The 22,825-nt window shown below is 35.4% G+C and overlaps 1 protein-coding gene and 1 long non-coding RNA gene across 25 annotated transcripts in view; one reads left to right on the forward strand and one right to left on the reverse strand.

The window, feature by feature from the left end:
* Window positions 1–22,825, forward strand: part of CDH18 (cadherin 18) — a 490,532-nt gene that overhangs the window by 233,739 nt on the left and 233,968 nt on the right. The window lies entirely within an intron of this gene.
* LOC148225324 (uncharacterized) overlaps window positions 1–22,825 on the reverse strand; it is a 65,169-nt gene that overhangs the window by 36,498 nt on the left and 5,846 nt on the right. For 13 of the 18 annotated variants that reach the window (XR_015805672.1, XR_015805669.1, XR_015805670.1 and 10 more), the window contains 2 exons: window positions 15,873–21,008; window positions 14,233–14,349 (listed from right to left, as the gene is read on the reverse strand). This is a non-coding gene — a long non-coding RNA (uncharacterized LOC148225324). Of the gene's footprint in view, window positions 1–14,232; window positions 14,378–15,872; window positions 21,009–22,825 lie in introns of all 18 variants that reach the window. The other 5 variants (XR_015805677.1, XR_015805682.1, XR_015805681.1 and 2 more) reach the window with 4 other exon arrangements.

A 22,825-nucleotide genomic window follows, 5' to 3' on the forward strand; every position in this document is an offset into this window, starting at 1 on the left:
ATTAAATCTTTCTATTAAACTTAAAATATTTGAAAATTCAAAAAGTCATAGTCAAAGGCAATTGCCATGGTATCATTTTTCTCAGTGGTTTCAGCAGCACTGCACTGGGTGTTTGACTTAACACAAGCAAGTGATTGGAAGTATCACTGGAGTTTGGCTTTTGCAATGGGCAGTGCTGGGCTGTGTATCTAAAGTGGAGAGGGCAGGTGTGTATCCAACGAGGCAATCGAAGGACTGGTAGTATCTATACTCATACATCTGCAATTACTAAAGAACCAGTAAATGCCGTTGAATTATTTTGTACTGTATTGGGTTATATGATGGACCTGATAGCAGAGCATGGTGTGGTGTGCTGGAGACAATAGCACTGAAGGAGTAATATTGAGACTATGTGAGGATAGCTGATGGCAGTGAAATTAAGCAGGATAACCATACTCTCCTCTGAAGTGGAGAAGAAAACCAGCAAGCATGATTTGCTTAATTAAACTGGTTCATTTTTAATTTGATATTCTCATTAATCTTGGAAGTAGGCTGTTAATATCTAAACCCTATTGTGAATCAGGGTTTTTTTTTCAAACTATAAAGTGCCTGTAAAGTTACTCATGTTCAGCAAGATGCTCTTAGTAGTAATGAATAATAGCATTTGTGTTTCTATAAAGATATCAGATGAGTATCATAGTAACACTATGAAAAGATTTTTAGAAAGTTAAACATATGTGAACAAAAGCACAACTGGCATACTGTTTTAGAAACCTACAGGACTGAAGGGGGTAGAAGGAAGGAACTTTAGTATACGATAAATGAGCAAGAGAGACATGCAAAGATATGATTCCTGCTGCAGTCAGCTTCTCACAAAAAAAAAAAAAAAGCAAGCAGAATATGGGTAATCAGAAGCTTCATTAACAGCTACAGTGTCTGGATGCAAATTTTATGGACTACAGTAGCCCCTAGCTCTAGCAGTAATTGTACTTTTGGATACTCCATCACTTTACAGCTGTGGTTCTAATTAAGCACTGAAATAGTGTTTGCCTGTGTCTACAGCATAAATGTGAAAATGGTAGTAGAGATGTATGCCTAATGACATAAAAGTGCTTATCACAAAGTTTTAAAAGGAAAGCAACTTCTTCACTCTTATTGAGATAGGACTGGGTCCTATGTAAATGTTACATTTTGTATGTCCATTTATTTGTAGGAGCTATTACATATACTTTGTGGGTCAAGTGTTATTTATTTGTCTATTGAAAATAAATTTCTTCAATTTGATATACAAGAACTGAAAACATGATGCTGCCTTCTGTAGAGGAACTAAACAGGATATAAATAGTTACAATTTGCCTATATGAAAAATCACTTCATTTTTTTTCTTTATTTACTATTTGTGTATACATACTACATGTTAACCAATTAAATATAACCTCGTGATATTGTTTTTGTTTTTCTATATAATTGGCAAGCTGTCATAAGGCTGAGATGCTTTCATCTTCAAGTGTGAAGGTGGTTGGATTTTTCCAAAACTCTATATATTTCTGGTTTTAACAACATGAAAAGAAATCCCACAACTCTGATTTCCTCCTACCCTCAGAAGAAAGAAGATCTCCCTCCCAGCAAAATGCCATAAAATGTCCTGGTGACTTCTGCTCAAAGGAGCAGAAGTGCAGGAGAAGAGAGTTGCATCTCATTGGGGAAAGAAATTTTAAAAAGGAAATTCTAATTCTTTCTCCTCCTCGTAATCATTAATTCTAGTAGAGATTTTTTTTAATCAGTTAACAATATGATAAGAAATTTCAAATTTTATTCTCATCATATTAAGAAGAACAAAACATTAAAGGTAAGGCTCTTGAAACAGCAGCAGAATAAATGTCTCTTCTAAATGGCAAAGCAAGATAATGTTGCTTCAGTAATTAAAACCTCGTACCTTAATAATTATTCATCTGTGAAGCTAGGGATGGAGGCTTGGCTTTAGAGAGATTTAGAGAGTTTTAGAGGACCAGGCAGTTGTTACAAGGTACATTTTTACCCACTCTGTAGAACTGGCTCTGTCCCATTAATAAGGATGGTTAGAAGTGTTGCAGATGATGGAAGGAGGCCATATAGAAGCCCACAAAAAGAAAGACACAGCTTCTGAAGGCATCTTCCTCAGACCTTGGTCTTCCTTTCTGTTCTTTGTTCTTTCAATCTTTAAAACCTTTTCTTTAAAATGTGCTGAGGAAAACAGAGCTGTGCAATCTGTCAACTGCACACCAAATATTAAGTTCACATTTATTCTCTTCACATACATTTTTCATATATAGAATAATTTTACCTTGAAATGTGTATGGGAACTTCTTGTTTTTTAAAAATAACAATATATGGGTGTATGCATGCTCTTAAGAATCTTAAAACTTAATTTCAAACCAGCTGCCTTTTTTCACCATCTGCATTAAACATCAAAAATCTATTTCCCCCTTTAAGATATTAGAAAACAGGTGAATCATCTGAGGTCATAATTTTGCTTTCCAACAGATGAGGTGGCAAAAGACCAACAGGAGAAAAATAGATTTCAGCAAAGGAAGGCAATGTCAGCCCTCCTGGGTGTCCCCGCTAATTGAATTAGTGTGTATCCCTTCTTTCTTTTTCTCTTGCCAGCTGATCCCAGCATGCCAACTCTGCGGGGAGTCCTCTCTGGGAAAACAAGTTTACCCACACGACAGCAAGTCAAAAGTAATCTCAGACGAGTTAGAACCAGTAATAAACATTTATCTTAATTTTCTTACTAACAATAAGAGCAGTACCTGTCTAGTGGAGGGGTTGTTTACATCAAAATAATTCGTGGCTCAGTGCATTATGTCATCCTCACATTTTCTTGAATGTTTTCTCTGTCAGTGTCAGTAGTGTTTAGTGTGAAACCTATATATTTGCAAGAGTTGTTCCACTGAAGTTTCCTTTTCTGTTTTGGAGTAGTACTATAACTTGATTTTGAGAATTGGATAGAATAAAGTTTAGGGATAACTTCTGAACTTCATCCTTCAGCACACAACCATTTATCAGTGAGACAATCAATACATGATACCCACAAAGTCTTTGGGAGCTCTTGCCTCAGGTGTTTATGAGGTAGGACTTGTAAAACCTGGATCTTGTGTCCTAGGAATGTGGAAACACTTCAGTTTCCACTCATAAAAGAGCAGTTGAAGGAAGTCAGTAAAAATTATACTGTGAACAGCACTGAACAGAAAAAGGAAGAAAATTATTAAAATTATCCTCTCCTTGTGATATAACAATAGCAAACTGAATCTGTTTAAATTCTGACAGATTTCAGTGCTCAGAGAGACCATTTAATAAATTATGCATTTAATTCACTTAACCCTGACAGTGACCCAGTCACACAGGAAGAAAAAGATCATTGCTTCTGGTTTGATTCTGACAGTTTGCATCTTAAAATGTATTTGACGTTTACCTTAAAAAAACTAAAGTAGTCCTCTCCAGTACTTGGCACAGGTTAAATTTCAGATCTCCCCAGTGATAGCAGGAACAGGCTCAGTCCAGTGAAGCAGCTTCTGTGCAAGCAGAGACATCACATCTTGCACATACTGTTCTTTATTATTTGATTTATATCTTCTGTCAGTGGTAATTCTGAGTATTAGTTGTACCCAAGTATACTGAGTGCAAGCTTCACAATGAATACATCAAGTGGGTTGTTTCTACCAACTTGAAAATAGCAAGAAAATAGCAGGAGGACAGAAAAATATTCTTGCAATTTTTCAGATTCAGATTCTTAGGAAATTCTATTAAATTCTTTGAACTCTTACTAAAATCACATTATTCAGGCAGTTTATGGCTTTCAGTCACTTCAAGAAAAAATTGTGGGAAAGGAACAGAGATTAAAGTTGTACGTGATCGATTTGCTGAAGTCTGCTACTCTTTTGGGAAAGGATATGGCAGTTGTCTGGTGTTGATCCCAGGAGTGTTTAGGAGCAAACCTAGGTAATATGATATTCATTTATTCTTAATTTTCTCATGTTTGAGGTCTTGTATGCAGATGTACCTTTACTGGACAAGATAATTTAGGAAGGAATTATAGGGATTTTAACCTCCCGCTTCTACCTCTGAGCTAAACATTATCAGCCATTTATTCCCAACACAGTTCAGTGGCCTTCCCTAAATTCCTCAATCCCAAATGTCATACGCAGCCTGTCTCCTCAGCTACACCATAACTGTATCGAGGCATAGGGGTTGCATCTTCATCAAGTGAAGGGGAGAATTTTGTAAATTTCAACATTTAGATCACTGAGCGGCACAGATCAGCATGCACTGATATTTCATTTACTGAATGTGCTGTGCATATGGCAACTTGTCATCCTTGTATTTTAATATAATAAAATAATTAGAATTAAAAGTCACATCCTAACTTAGTGGTATGAAATAACCTACATAAGTATCAATCACTCAATCACATTTTGTTTCTTTTTTCTATTTTTTTACTTCTCAAATAAAATCAAAAGTTATCACTCAGACAGAGAAAAGGAGGCTTAAGGTTAAATCAATTCTGGATAGTAGCTGAGGAACACTAAAGCCCTGGCTTTTCTTCGGGAGGGGAAAAACATTTGCTTGCAGACTTCTGTTCTTTAGCAGGAGCCTGTTTTTTTGAAACTTGGAGGACATTTACCATACCAAACAGAAAGTCAGTGTTTGGAAATGTTATACTTTAAAGAAAACTTTAAGCTAACATTTCTGCAGCCATCTGCCTTAGGAGGTGCTAAGCAGTCTCTGCTAAAAACTGGACGGCTGGTGACTGGTGGGCTTGCTGGGGGATTGATACAGTAGTATCTCCTTAGGTTTTATTTTTGACCTTTGGGCTTTGCTTTCCTTCACTCCTCTGCCATCTAGTTCCCTCCATACTGAATTGAACAGGCAAAACTTTGTAGGCTGAAAGAGTCTGGTATAAATGAGGGTACATGGAGTACTCCAAGGATAGTAGATAGTACATGGAAATAGGGATCAGGTGCATATCAATGTGTTTCATGTGAGTGAGTATTTGACACATCTGGAAATCTAATTGTAGTTAATCAGTTATGGTAGGCATAGCCAGGAATGGAATCTGAGTTTCACTGGAGTTTGTGTCAGAAAAAACATCAACTTAAATAACACTACAATTTTGGCTGCACTGTGTTGGCGCCCTCTTGCTTTCCTAAACTCTCTAATTTCCTGACCTCTTCAAATTCCTAACCTCCTTCCTGTAGGAAGAAAATCAGGTTTTCATGGTTTAGTCCAGAACATAAGACTGAACTAGTCAGACATGACCATAGAGGAGTTAAGTCATTACAGCAGAATTTGATCCTCCTTACAAGGCACGCACTACAGAGTCAGATGCAACTTCCTTCACTGAGCCTTGGCAACCAAGCAGCAGAGGCTGTTAGCAAGTTTGAACTCTGTGTTTGGGATCAGGGAATTTATAGGTCTGCCAGCAGACTTCTCCAATTATCTAAAGTTTTCTTATGTCTTTCCAGATGTCTGGATAATTGGGGTTATATGCTGAATTGTTTTATTTAATTGTGAACTACTGCCGTTTAGCTGAGCTTTAGAGCTTGAAAAATCTTTGGTTTTAGTTTTTATTTTTGATATATCCACCAGTGTAGAGCCTCTCTAGCCAGAACTTAGAAAAATCATACAGTTTCTCTGCCTATAAGTAGTATGAACATTGTTTTTTGATTAAATGAATGTCTAAAATAATTTTTTGTTTGGATTTATTTCTAAACTCATATTCACTTTGGCTCTGCTTTAATTTTGACTGTTACCAAGGGAGTATCTGCCGAGATGTTGGAGATTAGAAAAATCATGCTTATAATAAGAAAGTGGGAGTAATGATTGTAATGTGCTATCAAAATGCTTTTCAAACAAAGCCCTTCCTTTGTCATTTTAGTAACTAACTGATCAAAACCAACTGATCAAAACCAAAGAACCTATGCTCCATTGTTCAGTGGTTTTTTGACATAGAACACAATCCAAATTAATCCAGAGTAGTATAATCAAAAACAACACATGCCAGTCTTTTTTCAAACTACCATGTGTTTACTGCTGTTACATTAGCAACAATTCTTGCTTTGAGATGACATGTTATACCCTTTCCTCACTTCTTTCTACATTTCCAAGGTAACAGAAGGAAGAGCGTCCAGGAATTTGGGAGAAAAAGAGAATAAATAAACTTACATTAAGAATGTTAGCAAGCCTATTGGGTTTGTATGTACGAGATATGATGGATGCCCATTGGTATTTTGACCACTCTGCCATGTGTGCAATATTTCAGTATTTGAATCCTTGTCCTTTTACAGTGTATTTCTCTTTGGCAAGTTACAAAAAAAAATGAGAAAGTGGTAGCAGATATATTTTCAAATGGGAAGTGTAGAACTAGAAAGACTGTGTTACGTTGGTAAGAACTTAATCTTTCTCTTCCTTTTTTTTTTTCCCTGTTTCTTTTTCTTTTTTATTCTTAATCCCAATGCGATATCTCTTTCTGCTTGGGTCAGAACAGTTTAGTAAAAGCATTTTACAGACCTTATGGAAATTTCATTATATCTTTTCTCTTTTCCACCTAAATGGGAAAGTTAGAATCAGTGTTATTTCTTGTCTGAAGGTATATTCACTGCAGTGATAGACAGACCTAGTACTGCCTAGCGAATCAATCCTGCTAATAACTTCTCACTGGGCTACAAACATAAAAGTCATCCACCATCTAGTGCTTAACCATATATAACAACCACCCTTACCTGTGCTGAGAGGTAATTAGCCTGCCCTCCATTGCTTTTTTGTATTATTATTATTATTATTATTATTATTATTATTATTATTATTATTAATAATAATAATAATAATAATAAACATTCAGCCACTAGATTGGTGCAATGAAAAAGTACAGGGTTTAAAGAGCTCTAAAAAGTCATCTAGTATAGCTGTGTTTTCCGTTCTTAAATAGAAATAAAAATGCTGGCACCAAGGAGGTATTAAAGGTAAAGACATTTCAGATCATAAAAATCAAAGCTGAATCTACCAAAAGAAACCTCACAAACTACTGAACAGTCAGTATTAGGAACCCACTCCTTTCTTCTAGTTAATGGTATATCTTACCAAATGGAATAATCTGAACAAAACCAATTAACTTGAAAGTATCTACTCCTTACAAGACAGAGAATATCAAAATTACTCTGAAGCTAAAATATATTATCAAGATTATAATATGGGAAGAGACTAATAGGTCTTAAGAACTGCTGTAATAAAATAAAGCTGTAGTTAAAATCCAAGTTTATACGTATTTTTTTGAGTTTCTCTAAGAACTGAGTCTGTACTTAGCAATATGTAAGCCATCATTCTTCTTGAGATCTCTGCCATGTATTATTATTTGGATTTGGTTGCTTTATATATTTAAGGCAGAAATTGGCCTATAGGAGATAAATAGGGAGAAAAGAAACCTTGAGAGTTCAGTCTGTCACATTCAGTTTTTGTAGCACTTTTGTAGCTATAGGACAAATATCAATACTTAATTTATTTTAAAATTGGTACATACAAACTTTATTAGGTAGGACTTAATTATAATTTTAAAATTACTGCATATCCTGCCTTTAAACATAATTTGATTGACTGAAGACTGAATTAAATTCTACTTCAAAAAATGACAAAACTCTTCATATTAAAAAAATTTGTTTTCTGTTACTTATATGGGGGGAAGACTTTTGACTTCAGTAAATTTCATTTCAGCTTCTGGAATCTTGTGCATTACTTCAGAAGCCTATGAAAGAAACACTTTATACAGTGAATTCTGGATTGAAGTATATTTTACCTAAATGTAGCTTTTATACATATGGATAATTCCATTTTGTAATTTGTACATGCAAAGTGTCAAGGTATTTTGAAAAAAAGTAACATTCATAAAATTTATCCTAAATGTATATTCTAATTACATTATTTTCTTGCCTGCTTATATTTGTAAAAAACTATGTTCTCAATTTCATATTATGACTCTTTTTAAATTTTATACCATATATTCTTGGAACAGAAATATATTTGACTAGAATATTTTTACAGCAGTCTTCTTCAAGCAGAAGAGGAACTGATTCCCACTTAGAAATGCTTATTCTATCTCTGTACTGACAGCTGGTCTTCTTCCCTGCCTTGAGTCCAGAATTAATTTTTGCTTTGCTACACTGACACTGGACAGACCCAGGGAAACCCAGAATCTGCTCTGATTTTGCAATAGTTATGTAGACTTTGTAGTCAGATGTAGACTACTCCCCATGCTCATCCTTTTAGGCAGAAACCTATGTGAACAGAAGAACAGATGTCCTCTTTCTCAAATGACTGAAGAGTTTCATCTGTAGTGAAGGAAGACATAACATTAGCTGAAATTAAAGGTATTCAAACAGGAATCCATGAGAAACTTGAGATGACATGTCTTTCAAGAGTGTTTTGAATGATTTTAAATTGCTAGTAGTATTTTTTGAACAAGATGACTACTTAGAACAAGATGGGATAGTATAGAAAAAGATAAAGCTTTGGGATCTGTATAGACTTATTAGTCTAAAGCAGATCCCTGGAAAATCGTTAAAGTGTCAGAATACAGTTTAGGAAATACTGCATGTGATCAACATGAACCCACCTTAGTTTCATAAATTATATGTTTATAAACAAGATATTCTGGTATCCATGTCAAACATCTAATTGATACATGGGTTTGAGTTTACATATTGCCTTAAGTTTTAGCTTTCTTATTTTCCAGATTCTGTACTGCATTAGTATGTAACTTTGAACTCCGTATAAAGTGTTACCAAGTTCTCTTCACAGTGTAGTTAGATAAAACAATCCTTTTCCAGCCTGAGAACCAAGGACACCATTGCAGCTTCAGGCCCAAAAAGTATAAACAACAATGAATTGAGGAGAGCAATCTGGGAGGATGGGACTTCATAATCTGAAGCTGTAACTGGAAAATTAACCCAAATATTCAAATGGACCAAAACTTATAAAGTGTGAAAACTTGTGACCCAGGGTCCATCTTGGATGGAGCCATGGCTTGTACTGCCCAAGATGTATCCTTTGAAGCCTTTTGATAAGTACCTGCTTTATTCCTTTAACACTGTCTAGCCTCTCTTCCAGGTAGCCTCTCTAGGCATACAGCATACTCAAAATCTCTAAATTGTCTACTTTATCAGCAGTAGTTTAATTTAAGAAAACTCATTTTATATATTATCTCATATTAGGCAGATTCAAAAACGAAATTGTAAAATGAAATTGTAAAATTGTTCATTAAAGGGGTGACTTCAGGATTATTTGAGGAGAAAGAAAAATATCTACTTAAGAATCAAGGCAACTTTATAATGCTTAGTAGAAGTAAGTAAGGTTTGACCATAATTTTATATTGGCAAATTGCAGGTCAAATCAATACTGGGAGAACATGAAGGTTATATATTGGTTATATAGTAAATTATGAGAAAGGCAAGATACAGCTAGTAGAATGATCCTCTTATCTATCTCCTAATGAAAGTAGAGAAATTCAACAGAAGGAAATCTAATACTCCAAAATTAAGTTCTTTCATGATCCAGTCTTCTCTTATGATGGCACAGTTTTTTCTTCTGAAAATTGCTCTCTCTGGAAACTGCTAATGAATCAGCATGGAAAATTGCCTCAAAAATAAGTTTCAATAACCTAATATGACGAAGGGAAAAAAAGCCCTGAATTTATTTACCTCTATATGTGCAGGAATAGAACCAAAAAATAAAAAAGCACAAAAAAACCACCAAAAAACCCACAAAAAAAAAAAAAACCCAACAACAACAAAAAACAAACAAACAAACAAAAATACAAAGGAGAAAGTGATATTATTTATGTGCACATATAATAAGGCCACAATTTAAATACAATGTATATCTCAGGTCATTTTATTGACAAAAAATGTGAGTAGAGCCATGCAATATTTCTAAAAAGAAGGTAAAAGAATTATCCAAGATGAAAAAAATAAGTCCCCTGAAATGAGATTTGAAGAGTTCCATTTAGTCCAGAATGATGTTTAGATATAGGAACAGTGTCAATAGACAAGATACCTGAAAATTACATGTTTTATCAGCATTGGTGACAAAGTGCGACAATGTGCTTGATTAAAAGTTGTCCAAAATTACCATTTTACTAATATACAGGTTCTAGCTGTCAAGATACTTAATGAAACTGAATTAATAAAGGTAAGGAAAATAGAAAGCATATCACTACTGTAAAGATGAAGTAGGTTTCAAAAAGATGAATTTTAATCCTTTTCTTGTGTTTTGTTGGTTTGGGGCATTGGGGGAGAATTCTGGTTGGGTTTTGTTTGTTTGTTTGTTTCTTGTATTTTTCAATTTTTTCCCCTTTAAATACTTATCTCATTAGTGTTGTCCTGTACTCTTGTTGTAGTTTACAGCAGAGAAGGAGATCTGATGATTCCTACTGTATTGTGATAATGCAGATGTACAGAGAAGCCATAGCATGTTCAGGGGCTGCATGTCTATGTGCACTGCCCTGGCTGCACTAGTCATCATTTGTTTATTTTTTTCCTGCTGTGCTCTCCTTTACTGTCTTGGGCCCATGAGTTGCACCTTTTGCACTTTATAGTCATTACATCAGCATCGCTAAAATACAGAATACTGGTGACTTGTGTAGTGATGAAAATTCTGTTTTCTTTTAAATTTTCTATGCTTTCCCCAGTCTAAGGGCTTTTTGCTTGGTAAAGTATTTTAACCATCTGCTAGAAGACAGGGTAGCTTTCCTAAAGAACCAGTGTTGTCTTTCAGGTTTCCTTTCAGATTGTGTAGCCTTCACAACATGTGAATTGTTCAAGAGCCGGATGAGAGGGAATGTTTGCAACTGAATATTTTTGTGAATAAGCAATCCCTTTTAAATCTTCTATACTAAATCTTGTTTACTGTTTGTATAGTATTTTTGTTCTATCATAGTGTAGAAGATATAGAACTATATTTTAAATATCTGAAATTTAAAAAAAATTGGATACATAAAGTATGAAAAAGTTCATGGATTATATTTAAATATTGAAAGGTAATTGACAGCTTCAATTGTCTGTAGCAATTCTGAGAAGAGAGACTGGGAAATGTCCACACCTTGAAACAAAACTGAAAGTTCACATCTCTTTCTCAGAAAATCTTGCCAGAGTTTTTTAACATCAGGTCAATAGGACAGAATACGGGGAATAAACTCACAATTATGGTTTCACCTCTAACATTCGGGTTCAAACTTTTGCTTGACTTACTCAGACTTAAAATGAAGAGCATTGTTTGTTTGTGTCCTCCTTGCCCCAGTGCACTAACTAGCGCACTCCTTGAGAGATTCCCCCTATAAAATAACTTCTGTATTGTCATTTCACTTAGAGTATGGGAACATTTACATGGATTTGATTAAATTTTGGGTTTTCCTATTTATTTTAAATGATTGGGGAAAAAAAGAGAGGGCAGTGGCATTTTTCAGGGAAACTGATGGGTAAATACTGCTAGAAATGGAGGAAGAAGAAATGGAAAATATTAAATACTGAAAAAATAGCAGTGGTGTACAAACATGGTGAAAAAAAATCAAGACTTGAGAAGTGTCAGGAAGTAGCAGCAGTTACTGATTTTTGATGGAGTACTTTCTGAAGGTTTTGCCTCACACTTTGGGGAGAGATAATATCAGAACAAGGAGGGGAATCAGGCACAGACCACACACCATAGAGGCTGTCCAAGATGAGGGTAGCCTTTTATGTGCTAACACCTGAAATTTGATAAATTGAAGTAGCATGAAAACTGATTATATTGGTTCTGCTTTGTGAAAAACAGAAATAACTATAGATCAAAGGAGTAGAATCCCAGAATCACAGGAGAGCTGAAGTTTTCTGAGTCCTCTGTAGGTCACCCAGTCCAAAACCCATGCTCAGGCAGGAAAACCTAGATCCTGTTGTCCAAGACCATGTCCAGACAACTTTTGTGTATTTGCAAGGATGGATACTCCACCATCCCTCTGGGCAATTTTTGCCATTGTTGGTCACTCTCACAGTTGACAAATTGTTTCCTTATGTTCAGAGGGAACCTCCTGCATTTCAGTTTGTGACCATTGCCTCTGGTCCTGCCACTGGGCACCACTGGGCTCCCTCCTCTTTGCACTGTCCCTTCAAGACTGTATATGTATATTGATGAGACAGCCTTGGGCTCCAGTGCTTTGGAACACAGAAAATTGGATCTACTTACAAAAGGACACCTGTATCATGCTAATGATCACTCCATCATTTTGCTGTTTCATCAGCTCCTATTGTGTCTAACTAGCTGGGAATTAACACTCACTTTGATGAAGGAACTTCTTGCAAACTACGTTTCCTTCTCTGCTTTTTCTTCCCCCCTTAGGTTTATTTTTTAAAAATAAAATATACAAATTTTCATCAATTGTTTTTTAAAATAAATTTTAATTTTATTTTAAAGAAATACTTAAATCCCATTTATTTAAAGCAATGAGCTTTAGTATTATATCTAGAGATAAGAGATAATAAACGTCCCAAATATCTGATTTGCATAATTTCATCTAAAGAACATGATATACCACAGTATCAAAGGTCAAACCTCTCAGTATTCAATTTAAATTAGAATGGTTTGCTATATTGTAAACTTTTTATCATTCTTGTTGTATCTCTGTAAATTGGGCAACAGATACTCAAGACTGAGTCAGTCAGGCTCAGGAAAAATTGATGCAATAAAAAAATGTTTGAGGAGGCTGAGTTTTTGGTTTTTTTCTAGTTTTTTTTTTTTTTTTTTTTTTTAGAGAATGTTTCCTATGGGATAACTTCATCTGTTTCTGTCTCTTCAAATCATCTCAAACAAACTAACTTTTCTTTTTGTGAAACAAAGATATGTAATTCTTGCCTCATCAGTCAATTACTTCCCTTGAAAAATTTTATTTAATATGTTTTAAATTCATGGAAGTTTTTCTATGCCTTTCTGATAGGTCATTTCCCAAAGACCAGTCACCCTAAACCAATTTCAGAAGCATTTATGTTTGTATTAGCTTGCACTTACGCCAAAAGGAGCACTCATTCTTGCTGTTTTGTCACTCATTATCTTGCAAGCATTTGTGTGATGTACTACTTTGTGTAGAGATGCACAAGTAAATTTAGGTTTGTATTTATATCAGAGAAGATGCAGCTGAAGAAATACATCTTACATTTGAAGTGCAATGTAATGAAAGCAGTAGCTCACTTTATGGTCCCCATCAATTCTCAGGAAAGCTCTGCACAGACCACAAAGAACTTGCTGTACTTTGGCAATAGAATGGGCCATTGTGTTTGGGGATTAAAGCTGTCAATCACATTCTCCTCCTCTTCAGTACAGACAACTTTAAAGAATCTTGATGTTCAGCAACAATTGTTTGAAGCAACAATTACAAAGAGGAAAAAGGGATAGAACCTTTTTCTTTTAACTTTTTAATCTACCCATTCTTTTGAAAAGGAAGAGCATAGTTAAGGAGCTAAAAATATTAATTTTATTCCAGCACAACTTTTATAGTTAAAAGAGGTCATTTCTTGGTCTTCAAGGAATAACATAATGCTATAGCAACCTTACTCAGCCAAAAAAAAAAAAAAAGGTAAAAAATGTGCCAGTAATACAAATGCATATAAGAAGTTATGTGAATTTCAAAATGTGAGAAAAAATGAAATATCCACAGCATAAAAAAAACCCAAAAAAACAACAACTGAAAACAAAACAAACCAGCAAACAAAAAAAAAGTAAACATTTTCAAGTTTGCATTTCCTATACTGAGAACAAAGGGAAAAAATGCAAACAGGAAAGAATGAAAAATAGCAATTAAGAAAAAAATCAAACGCTTTTACATTGACATTAAAAATATGCAAAGAGGACATAGTATGAATAAAAATAAAACCTGAAAGCTCTGAACCTAACTTTATTTAACACTTATTAAAAACATCAATACTGAAAGATAAAGATGAAATTCTAATACTAAGGGCATATAGAGTTCACTGAAATTCCAGCAAGAGCTGGAACAAAAAGACTTATAAATGAAATTTTACTATTTCTGTCAAAAAGTAACCTGTATAAGAAAGGCTAGGGATATGAATGAGATATTTTTTAAAGGGAATAAAATACAAATATATCTCTGTTCCAACCCTAGAAATAAGAAGAAATAATGAAAAAAAACCCTAAATATTTTATATTGCATAAGATCTTTCGACAGATATAGAGAGAAGTTACCTTGAATCATTTCAGTGAGTCACTTTTGTGAGCGCATCTCAATATCTTCATTTTATCACGGTATGGTCCCCAAGTATCTTTTTCGTGGCTTGGCAGTCAGATGTATACACAGGTATCCTGGTAGACCATGCAGAACACTGTAATACTTTTCACATACAGAAAACAAATCTCCATAGTAAAACTATTTTACCTCCAATTAGCATGCTGAAGATATAAGTGTTATTTTGTCTATCTTTAACCTGCTGACGCAATTCCATCTTTCTATAGTGATCCAACTGCTAGATGGCCATCAACTATAATGTAAATTTGTAAATGACATGTGGAAACAACAGTGAAATTTGTTAACAGTAGCAGAATTTAATTCCCAATTCCCATTCCATTAATCTCTGTATTTTTAAGAGGTTCCACTAATGAGTTCTTTCTGTAATTAATCATGTTGACACAGTTCAAAGTAGATGATTTAAATCTTGGTTGAGAAGTAAAGAGTTGGCAAGCTCTCACTTATTGTAGATTCAGTGAAGTTAATAGTGAATTGAATATGCTATGGGATTCCTCGGTGTAATACTATACTGGATGTGATCTTGAGTTTGCAAAATATTTAACATAAATTATTTTAGTGTACCTCTAGTGTTCACTGCAAAATGATCTCCAGCTTGTTGCTGGAGATTTTTCTTTTAGGATTGTAGGAAATACACAGATTTCAACAAAAAACTTTTGTTTTGTCACAAGTGATTCCTGCTAAATATGAAAACATTATTTTAACTAATTAAGAAATAGTAATATGTGACGCTTGTGATAACATTTGTAAAATATAAATGATATAAATGTTCTAAAAGTGTACTATTGCAAGCAGATCAGCAGAAACCTTTTAGAGATCCTGCAAGCACATAGAAAGTCACTACAATCATGGAAGCTGCTCACTCTAAAATAATTAGGCCATGCATATGAACCATTTTAGAATCCAGGGGCTAATCTGGTGTAATGATGACAAAAAACTAAAACTGTATAAAGCACCAGTGTCTCTTTAGCAGTGCATGATAGCACTGAAATCAGTGGAATGTAAAGAAAGAAAATAAAAAAAATTCTACAAAGTGATAAAAATAATGACAATGTGTTCCATTGAAAAAATTGATATTGAAGCTCTCATTTGCTATTGAACAACAGAGTACAGGAGATACCAAAGATACTGTGTCATGTGAAAAGGTATTCCCTTAAACCTTCTGTGTTGATAAAGACAGAGAACATCCCAAGAAAGCCGAGATCCTGTGCCCAACCAGTTTGTCAGCATCCAGTTATGGGGACCTTGGGGACCCTTCACTGAACAGTCTTCTAGATCAGAGGCTGATTGGATTGACTTGATCAGGGTCACATGCCAGCACAGAGACCCTCCTCCCAGGTCTCCACATCTTTATTTGAGTATGCTACCTGCAGACAGCAACTGCCAGCACCCGTGAAGGACTCACACTAACAGTTTACAGAACACTCTTTATAATAAGATTATGAAAGGTTAAGGTTCGTGGATTGTCAGTGATAGTATCTGACTGAAAAATGTATTCAAAGCAATACACTGACAAGCTCTAATCCCTAACACAAGCTGGCTTGAGATAATCATTCAGCATGCATAAGAGTATAGTTCTTACCTGATGTGAGTCCCTAGGAAGAGGAAGACAGGTTCAGCCCATCAACTGATTCCAAAAATTACAATGGAGTCTTCCCTAAATTTGTCCCATTCTTAACTTTACTTTATACTATTTCTTTATGTCTAGGTGGAGTTGGAGTTACTCCAGTAGTACATATGTTTGTCACTGATTGTGATACATATGTTTGTCACTGATTGGTGTAAAATCCTAAGATATAGTCAATAAAACATAAAATGCTTCTCTGTGAGGAGAGGTGGTAACCTTGGAGATGGGTAGCTTTGGGATGGAGGTGTTCATCAGTATGACATCTGTGATCTCATCATGGTTGCTGGTTCAACAGCAAGACATCATCTTTTTTCTCCCTTGATTAACAATTGATATATGGATTATCAGCTACAAGGTACCACCGAGGTCCCTCCCTTGCAAGGATTTTATCAAAGCCTGGCTGCAGGGTCTCCACCCTACTCCACCCTTCATTTAATTTCCCTTAGCATATCTTGTGGTGGGAAATCAGGCATGATGACTGCATCCCATCCAGGGATGCAACTGCATTTCACACTAAAATTTCTGTACTGTTCTAACTCATCTGAGTGCGAATATAATTTCTCACTTTTCTCTGATTTTGCCCCCAGCCATTTTCCCACATTCTGATACTCTGGGAAACCAAATGATGGAAAAGGGCGAAAGAAGGAGAGGGTCATAATGAAGCTTAAGGTACTATAGAAATAAGACTTTCATAATTGGAGGCTTTTCTGTCTGTTTTGCCTGCTTCTTTAATCAAAGGAAAGAAAAAACTGATTTCAGGATTTGTATGAAGACAATCTCAATAGGAAAAACCAAAAGTGTACTGTTGATGATGGTGCATCTTTCATCGGGCAGCTGTGAAACAAGGGGGAGAGGGTCTTCAATTTTGAGGATGCCATCATGACACTGACCAAACTTTATTATACAGGCAGTTATATCCAACTTATCAGGCAAACCAGGTATCATCTCTGTAATCATTCTAGATTTGTTCTTTGAAAGATTGTGAATGAAGAGCATTTTGTTCGTTTTGTCTCTAGAGCCTCTCTCTCGCTCAAAACATCAGTTCAACGTGTTATTCTTCAAGAAAATGTGCTAGCTGAAAAGACAGACTAGTGCTTAAAGCATATTGATACCTGCAGCATCTTATAAAGACACTTTATCTGCTTTAAGGTACACCAGAAATGTCTTTCAGGAAATGTTTTGGGTTTACCTAAGAACTGCATGTCAGGAAACCTCAATGAGCACAAAAATGGTGGTATCTCTAAGGCACTAATAAGATTTGAATTTCTAAAAATAATCAGTCATGACTGGTTCTTGGTATTTCCTTGACATTATGAAATAGTATCTATTTTACAAGTCAATTAACATTTTTAGTCACAGTAGACTGACAACGAGTCATCAATTTAACAGTCCTAAATTTTGGCATATTATGCATCAATAAACATCACTTCTTGCTCATTCTTTTCATAGTTAGGTCTATTTGATGAATTTTTTTTTTTTGAAAACTCACAAGATCATATCAGCAGTGAAGACATGGGATCCTATTTTGATAAACCATATAACATACAAGGCATTCAAAACTAGAACCAACTTCAGCATACAGATTAATTGCTTTCTTTCCATTGCAGAATACAACTAAGATTTGTCTTAAGTACAGTTAAGAAGAAAACCTGGTTTTCAAGTATTACTGTGAATTTTTGTTGAAGAACAAGTAATTTTTTTAAAACTACCCAGTGGGGACTTTTATTTGCGGATTTTCCTGTCTATGTGTGATTATTATGCAGTTATTTCTTTGCTTTAGTTGCATTTAAGATATTTTAAATGCTTAAATGATGGTAGCTTTAATAATAAAATAGTCTCTTACCTGTATCAGGCACTAGTGTTTGGTTTTATCTAGAAAGGTTTTGCATTATATATCACTGGTTTTGTTTGAAGGAAGAATGTAGTGAAAGAAATGAGAAATTTTTTGAAAAAAAAAAGTCAAATTCCCTTTTCCTAACTCTTGTAAAAGATCTACCAAGGCTTTTTAATTTGACCAAAGACTTTTTTAATTCATCCATTTATATGAATGCTTCTGTGTGCTATCAGCAGTTTAAAGCTGGTATATCTATCAGTTCTGGAGTGGTCTCCCTTCCAGAGCTGTCCTCAATGCTTGCTCACCCTTTAAAGATGCTAAGGGCTGCATGTTTCCCTGTTCTGTTGCACTGCTGAACTGCTGAGTAAATCTAACCCATCATGAGGTTTTTAAGAGGTTTGTTTTCATTGTAAAAAATGAGAAACTAACCCTACTCATGGAAAGTAGAAGTGTGACCAGTTTAAAAAAAGAGAAACCAAAGTAGAAGAAAATTTCAGTGTATCAATTATTGTCTTGCAAGTATAATCCCCTGACGTAGGCTATAGGCATTCAAGTGTCTTTCCCTTGTGTGTCTGCTCCTGGCTTAGCTTGTGGTGGTTGAAGGAATGCATGCAGTGCCAGCAGTTTGTGTGATTGCTGTGTGCCTTGCTGCCCTCAGGTGTGCAGCTCCCCTGGGGATCACATCAGTGCAGATGGCTGATGCACTTCGTACATCATCTGGCTTCCCCCTCTAGGCTTGGAAAAGGTTTTGGACAACCTTGAAAGGTTGCAGTTGCTCTCAAGCAGTGTTTCTGCTTCTGCATCCTTCTTCTTTCCCCTTAGTTAGATGAGGACTTCAGAGAAATTCTGCACTTTCCAGGCAGAAAAGTCTGAGTTTTCCCCTAACTAGTCTTGAAAATGTATGTTCTGTAATAGGTTTTTTGAGCTGAGGCTTCCATAAAATTAACAGAAGCACGTTAATAACTAACATTAGGTAAAGAGTGGTTTATCTTCCAACTTTGGCTATCCTTATGAATCTTTTTACAGTAGATAGGCTTAAAAAAAACCCACTACAGCAGAAAAAAAAGAAATTAAAAAATACATTATTAATTAAAAGGAATATTAAAGGACTTTGGTCTCGGACATGAAAATAAAACCTTAAATTTAATAATGTCTGTGTTGGAATTTAATAACGTCTGTTTATTAATACTGATATTGCATTGGGGCAAAAAAGAACAGTGCTGGAGATCAATTTTTTGCCTATTCATTTAGGTTATGGTGATGTACTGATTCCATTAAATGCCACTGATAAAAATATTTTTAGATGTGGTACAACACAGCATGTAAGGTCAAAATCAAATTAATATTAAATGAAATTAATATTACCTAGTATAAGCTTAAAATATCTGAACATACAATAGTCCAAATGCTGTAAGTGTTAACACACAGGCAGTGAAATGTTATATGCATACATTTATGCATAGTCTACACTGAGTTTTCGTTTACAACAATGAAGCTCCACTTCTATTGAATCATTTAGAAGAATTAGAAAGGATCAGTGATCTATAGCCCTATATTAAAAAGGACTAGAAAGAGAGAGTAAATAAACTTTTAGCTTTGAAAATCTTGTTAAAGATTGTTATATTAAAAATTATTTACGGAATAATTGGTTAACTCTTCCTTATCAGTAATAATTTTAAATAGTATTATGTGTTTAGATCATGCTTTTCTGCTGCACTAAAAATGAATGTTGTAAAACAGTAGTTTTCTTCCTGCACAGTCTGTTATTTGCATCCATATAGGTAAGTCCAGCCCTTCAAGTAATACACAACAATTTCTGCCCTTTTTTTTTTTTTTCCTTCTCATTGCAGATCCTATAAATTTAAGAATTTATGAGATATGAGACTGGCTGGTTCATTAGGTGACTGGCATGTAAAGCAATTATAGGTGAACAATGTGCAAAATACTTTCGTATTATCAATATAGGAAAGGAAAAAGGAAGTACTTGTCTGATTTTTAAGATGTCTAGCATAGTTTTGCAGTTTCAAAGAAATCTCCAACGCAGTTTCATCTATCAACTTGCATACTGTCCTGTTGTTCATGTTGTTGGCAAAGATGCTAGATAATGTTTAGACAAATATTCACTCTTGATATATGTGATTCTCAGAGTCTTGCAATCCAGACAGACTTTCACTACCTTATGTTCCATCCAACCAATAAAGTCTTTAATATGGCAATGGAGATATTGGGAGAGAATGTGTCAAAAAGCTTTACTCAGGTCGAGGGAAGGTCTTTGGTCTGCTCTCTACATCCAGTTGTTTCATCAGAGACGACAAGTTGGTCAGGCAATATTTTCTCTTGGTGAATCCATACTTGGCAATCCAAGTCAGGCTGCTGTCCTGAAAAGCTTTTTGGGGGTGACTTGCTCTATAAATTATATAGGGATGCAAGTAAGTTGCAAGTAAGTTGACCAGCCTTGTGGTTCTGGGGATCTTCCTTCTTACTATTTTTGGAAGATGGACATGATTTGCCATTTTTCAGTTGCTAAAGAATTTCTCTGTTTATTTAATACATAGCAATGTACACTTGTGGCCCAGACAGCCAACTGTATCCTGAACTACATCAAAGGAAATATGACAAGCAGGTTTAGGCAGGTGATTCTCCCCCTCTACTCTGCCCTTGTGAGATCCTGCCTAGAATACTGAGTCCATCTCTGGGCACACCAACATAATAAGGACATGGGCCTGTTGGAGTGAGTCCAGAGGAGGAGATCAAAGAGCTGAAGCACCTCCCCTGTGAAGACAGGCAGAGAGAGTTGGGGTCGTTCAGCCAGGAGGAGTCTTTAAAGAGATTTACTGCAATCTTCCAGTATGTAAAGATGCCTACAAATTATGAGAAGGTCATGTAGTAAGAACTAAGACAAGAGACATCACCTTTCAGATAAAAGAGGGTAGATTTAGATTGGATTTATTCTTCACTGGAAGAGTGGTGAGGCACTGGCACAGGTTCCTCAGAGAAGTTGTGGATGCCCATGCTGGGAGTGCTCAAGTCCATCTTGGATGGTGCTCTGAGGAAAATGATCTAGCAGAAGGAGTGTCTGCCCATGTTAGGTGGGTTTAAACTAGATGACCTTTCAAGGTCTCTTCCAACCCAAACCTTTCAGTTATTCTGTAGCAGGGAGTATCTCCCCAATGATGACAGTCACTTCACTCAACACTGCTGCATGTATCCTGTCCCATTTTGCATTTCTCCCGTTTAGTTACACACCTCTAAAATGACTGAAAGAATGAGGCATTTTATCAGTAGATGGAACATATTTTCTTAAAGACTCCTGAAAGCCAGTAAATTGAGTTACCAAATACAGGAGCCATTAACATTAGAAAATAAAAATACCAAAGGAAATGGCTGATAATTGAGTTTTGCACTTTCTTAATGCAGAATTAGAACCTTCCTGGACTATACACATCAATCAAACCACAGTTGTTAGGCTTACTAACAGAGAAAGTGAGTGGAGTCTTTTATTTTGACTTGCATATGACTGTTTACTTAATGGTTCCTCCTTGACTAGAATCTATAGAATTGCCATTGCAATCATTTCCTCAAGGAGAGCCACTCTCCAGGAGCTTTGATTTAACGGTAGAAAGAATCAGAAGAATAAAACAATCCTTATCTAATGTTATACTAAAACAGAACAGACAAGTTCCACTTTTGGAAATTTTTTTCTCATTTTGCAAGACATGGGATCAAACCTAAAATATTTTAGCAAGCCTTTTTAAGGGAATAAGACTTTACATGATGTGCGTTTCCTACACCTTTAGTGAACAGATGGGTAGTAATCGGTTATGAGTGCAGTTGGAGCATTAAAGAAAATGTTGTCATTTTTTCTCCTGCTAGCCATTTATCTATTTAATTCTTTGACAGAACAGAGGAAATGTAACTAAATGTTCTGTTTTAATTAAAATGAAAGTAAATTTATTAGTCAGGGAAACTCTGTGTTGTGTTTGTGCTTGGGGAACAGAACAAACATATGTCTCTGCTTCGTTGTTTGTCACCATCTAACACGAGGTTATTTCTTGTTGCTTACTTGGCCTATTAAACAGATAATACTAGTCATAAACTTGTTTTTTTCTTAGTTCTTACGAATTACAGTGGGCAATAATAAGCAAATGGCAAAAGAAATGCACATGCTGAGAAGCATTCCAGTAGATGGTGGTTTTATTAAGTAAATGGCAGCCATGACATTGCCTACATGGAAGCATGTAGTTGGCTTGTGGAACTGCAAAATTTCTTTATGTAAAAATAAAGAGAGTAATGATCAACTTTTTTTCTTGACTCTCATTTCCATTTCTTCAGTTGTCTTATTGCCTGGCTAGAAGAATGAAACAGAGGGATGGCACGGAGGGGCTTTTACCTTAGTGATACCAGAGACTTATCTCCACTGGAATTTTTAAACCTCCAATAATATCTTATGATCTACCACTTGTGCTAAGCACACTGGAGGGGGATAGACACATGAGGCTAGGCACTGCAGAACAGGAAGGATGCTATGCCTACACATTAGCCCTTATGAGGGAGAACCCCCTTCAGATAAAGTGCTGAAGGGTGCCACTGTGGACAGCATTATATGGCTTTTAACCTTGTTTTCTCATTTGACACTTCTAAATAAAAATGCTACCAATCTTAGCTTTCAGAATTTGGAAGTTACTAAGTTTATCCTTTGTTTCACTTCCCCTCTGTTTCTTCCTCTTTCAGCAACATAGATGTATCCTTTTTCCTACTCTAATCAGAAATAAGATTATTCCATTTAAAAGAACTACCGGGATTAGACATTAGCTGACTCTAAAGCCCTGTACTGAACACTGTTGTCCCACAAATTATAGGTAATTCAACAACTAGGAGCTCTACTACAAAGCTCAGCAAATTTCAAAATTCAACTTTGGTTCTATATTAGTGCTTGATATAATTACAAAACATTACTACTAAAATATAGTGCAAATTCTTCCCTTGTGACAAAGAAGGCCAGCAGAATCCTGGGCTGCATTAGAAGAGCACTACCAGCAGCTTAGGGGAAGTTGTCCATTGCCTGGTGAGACCC

Source organism: Sturnus vulgaris, chromosome 1, assembly GCF_052056855.1.
Source record: "Sturnus vulgaris isolate bStuVul1 chromosome 1, bStuVul1.hap1, whole genome shotgun sequence".
NCBI classification, from domain to species: domain Eukaryota; kingdom Metazoa; phylum Chordata; class Aves; order Passeriformes; family Sturnidae; genus Sturnus; species Sturnus vulgaris.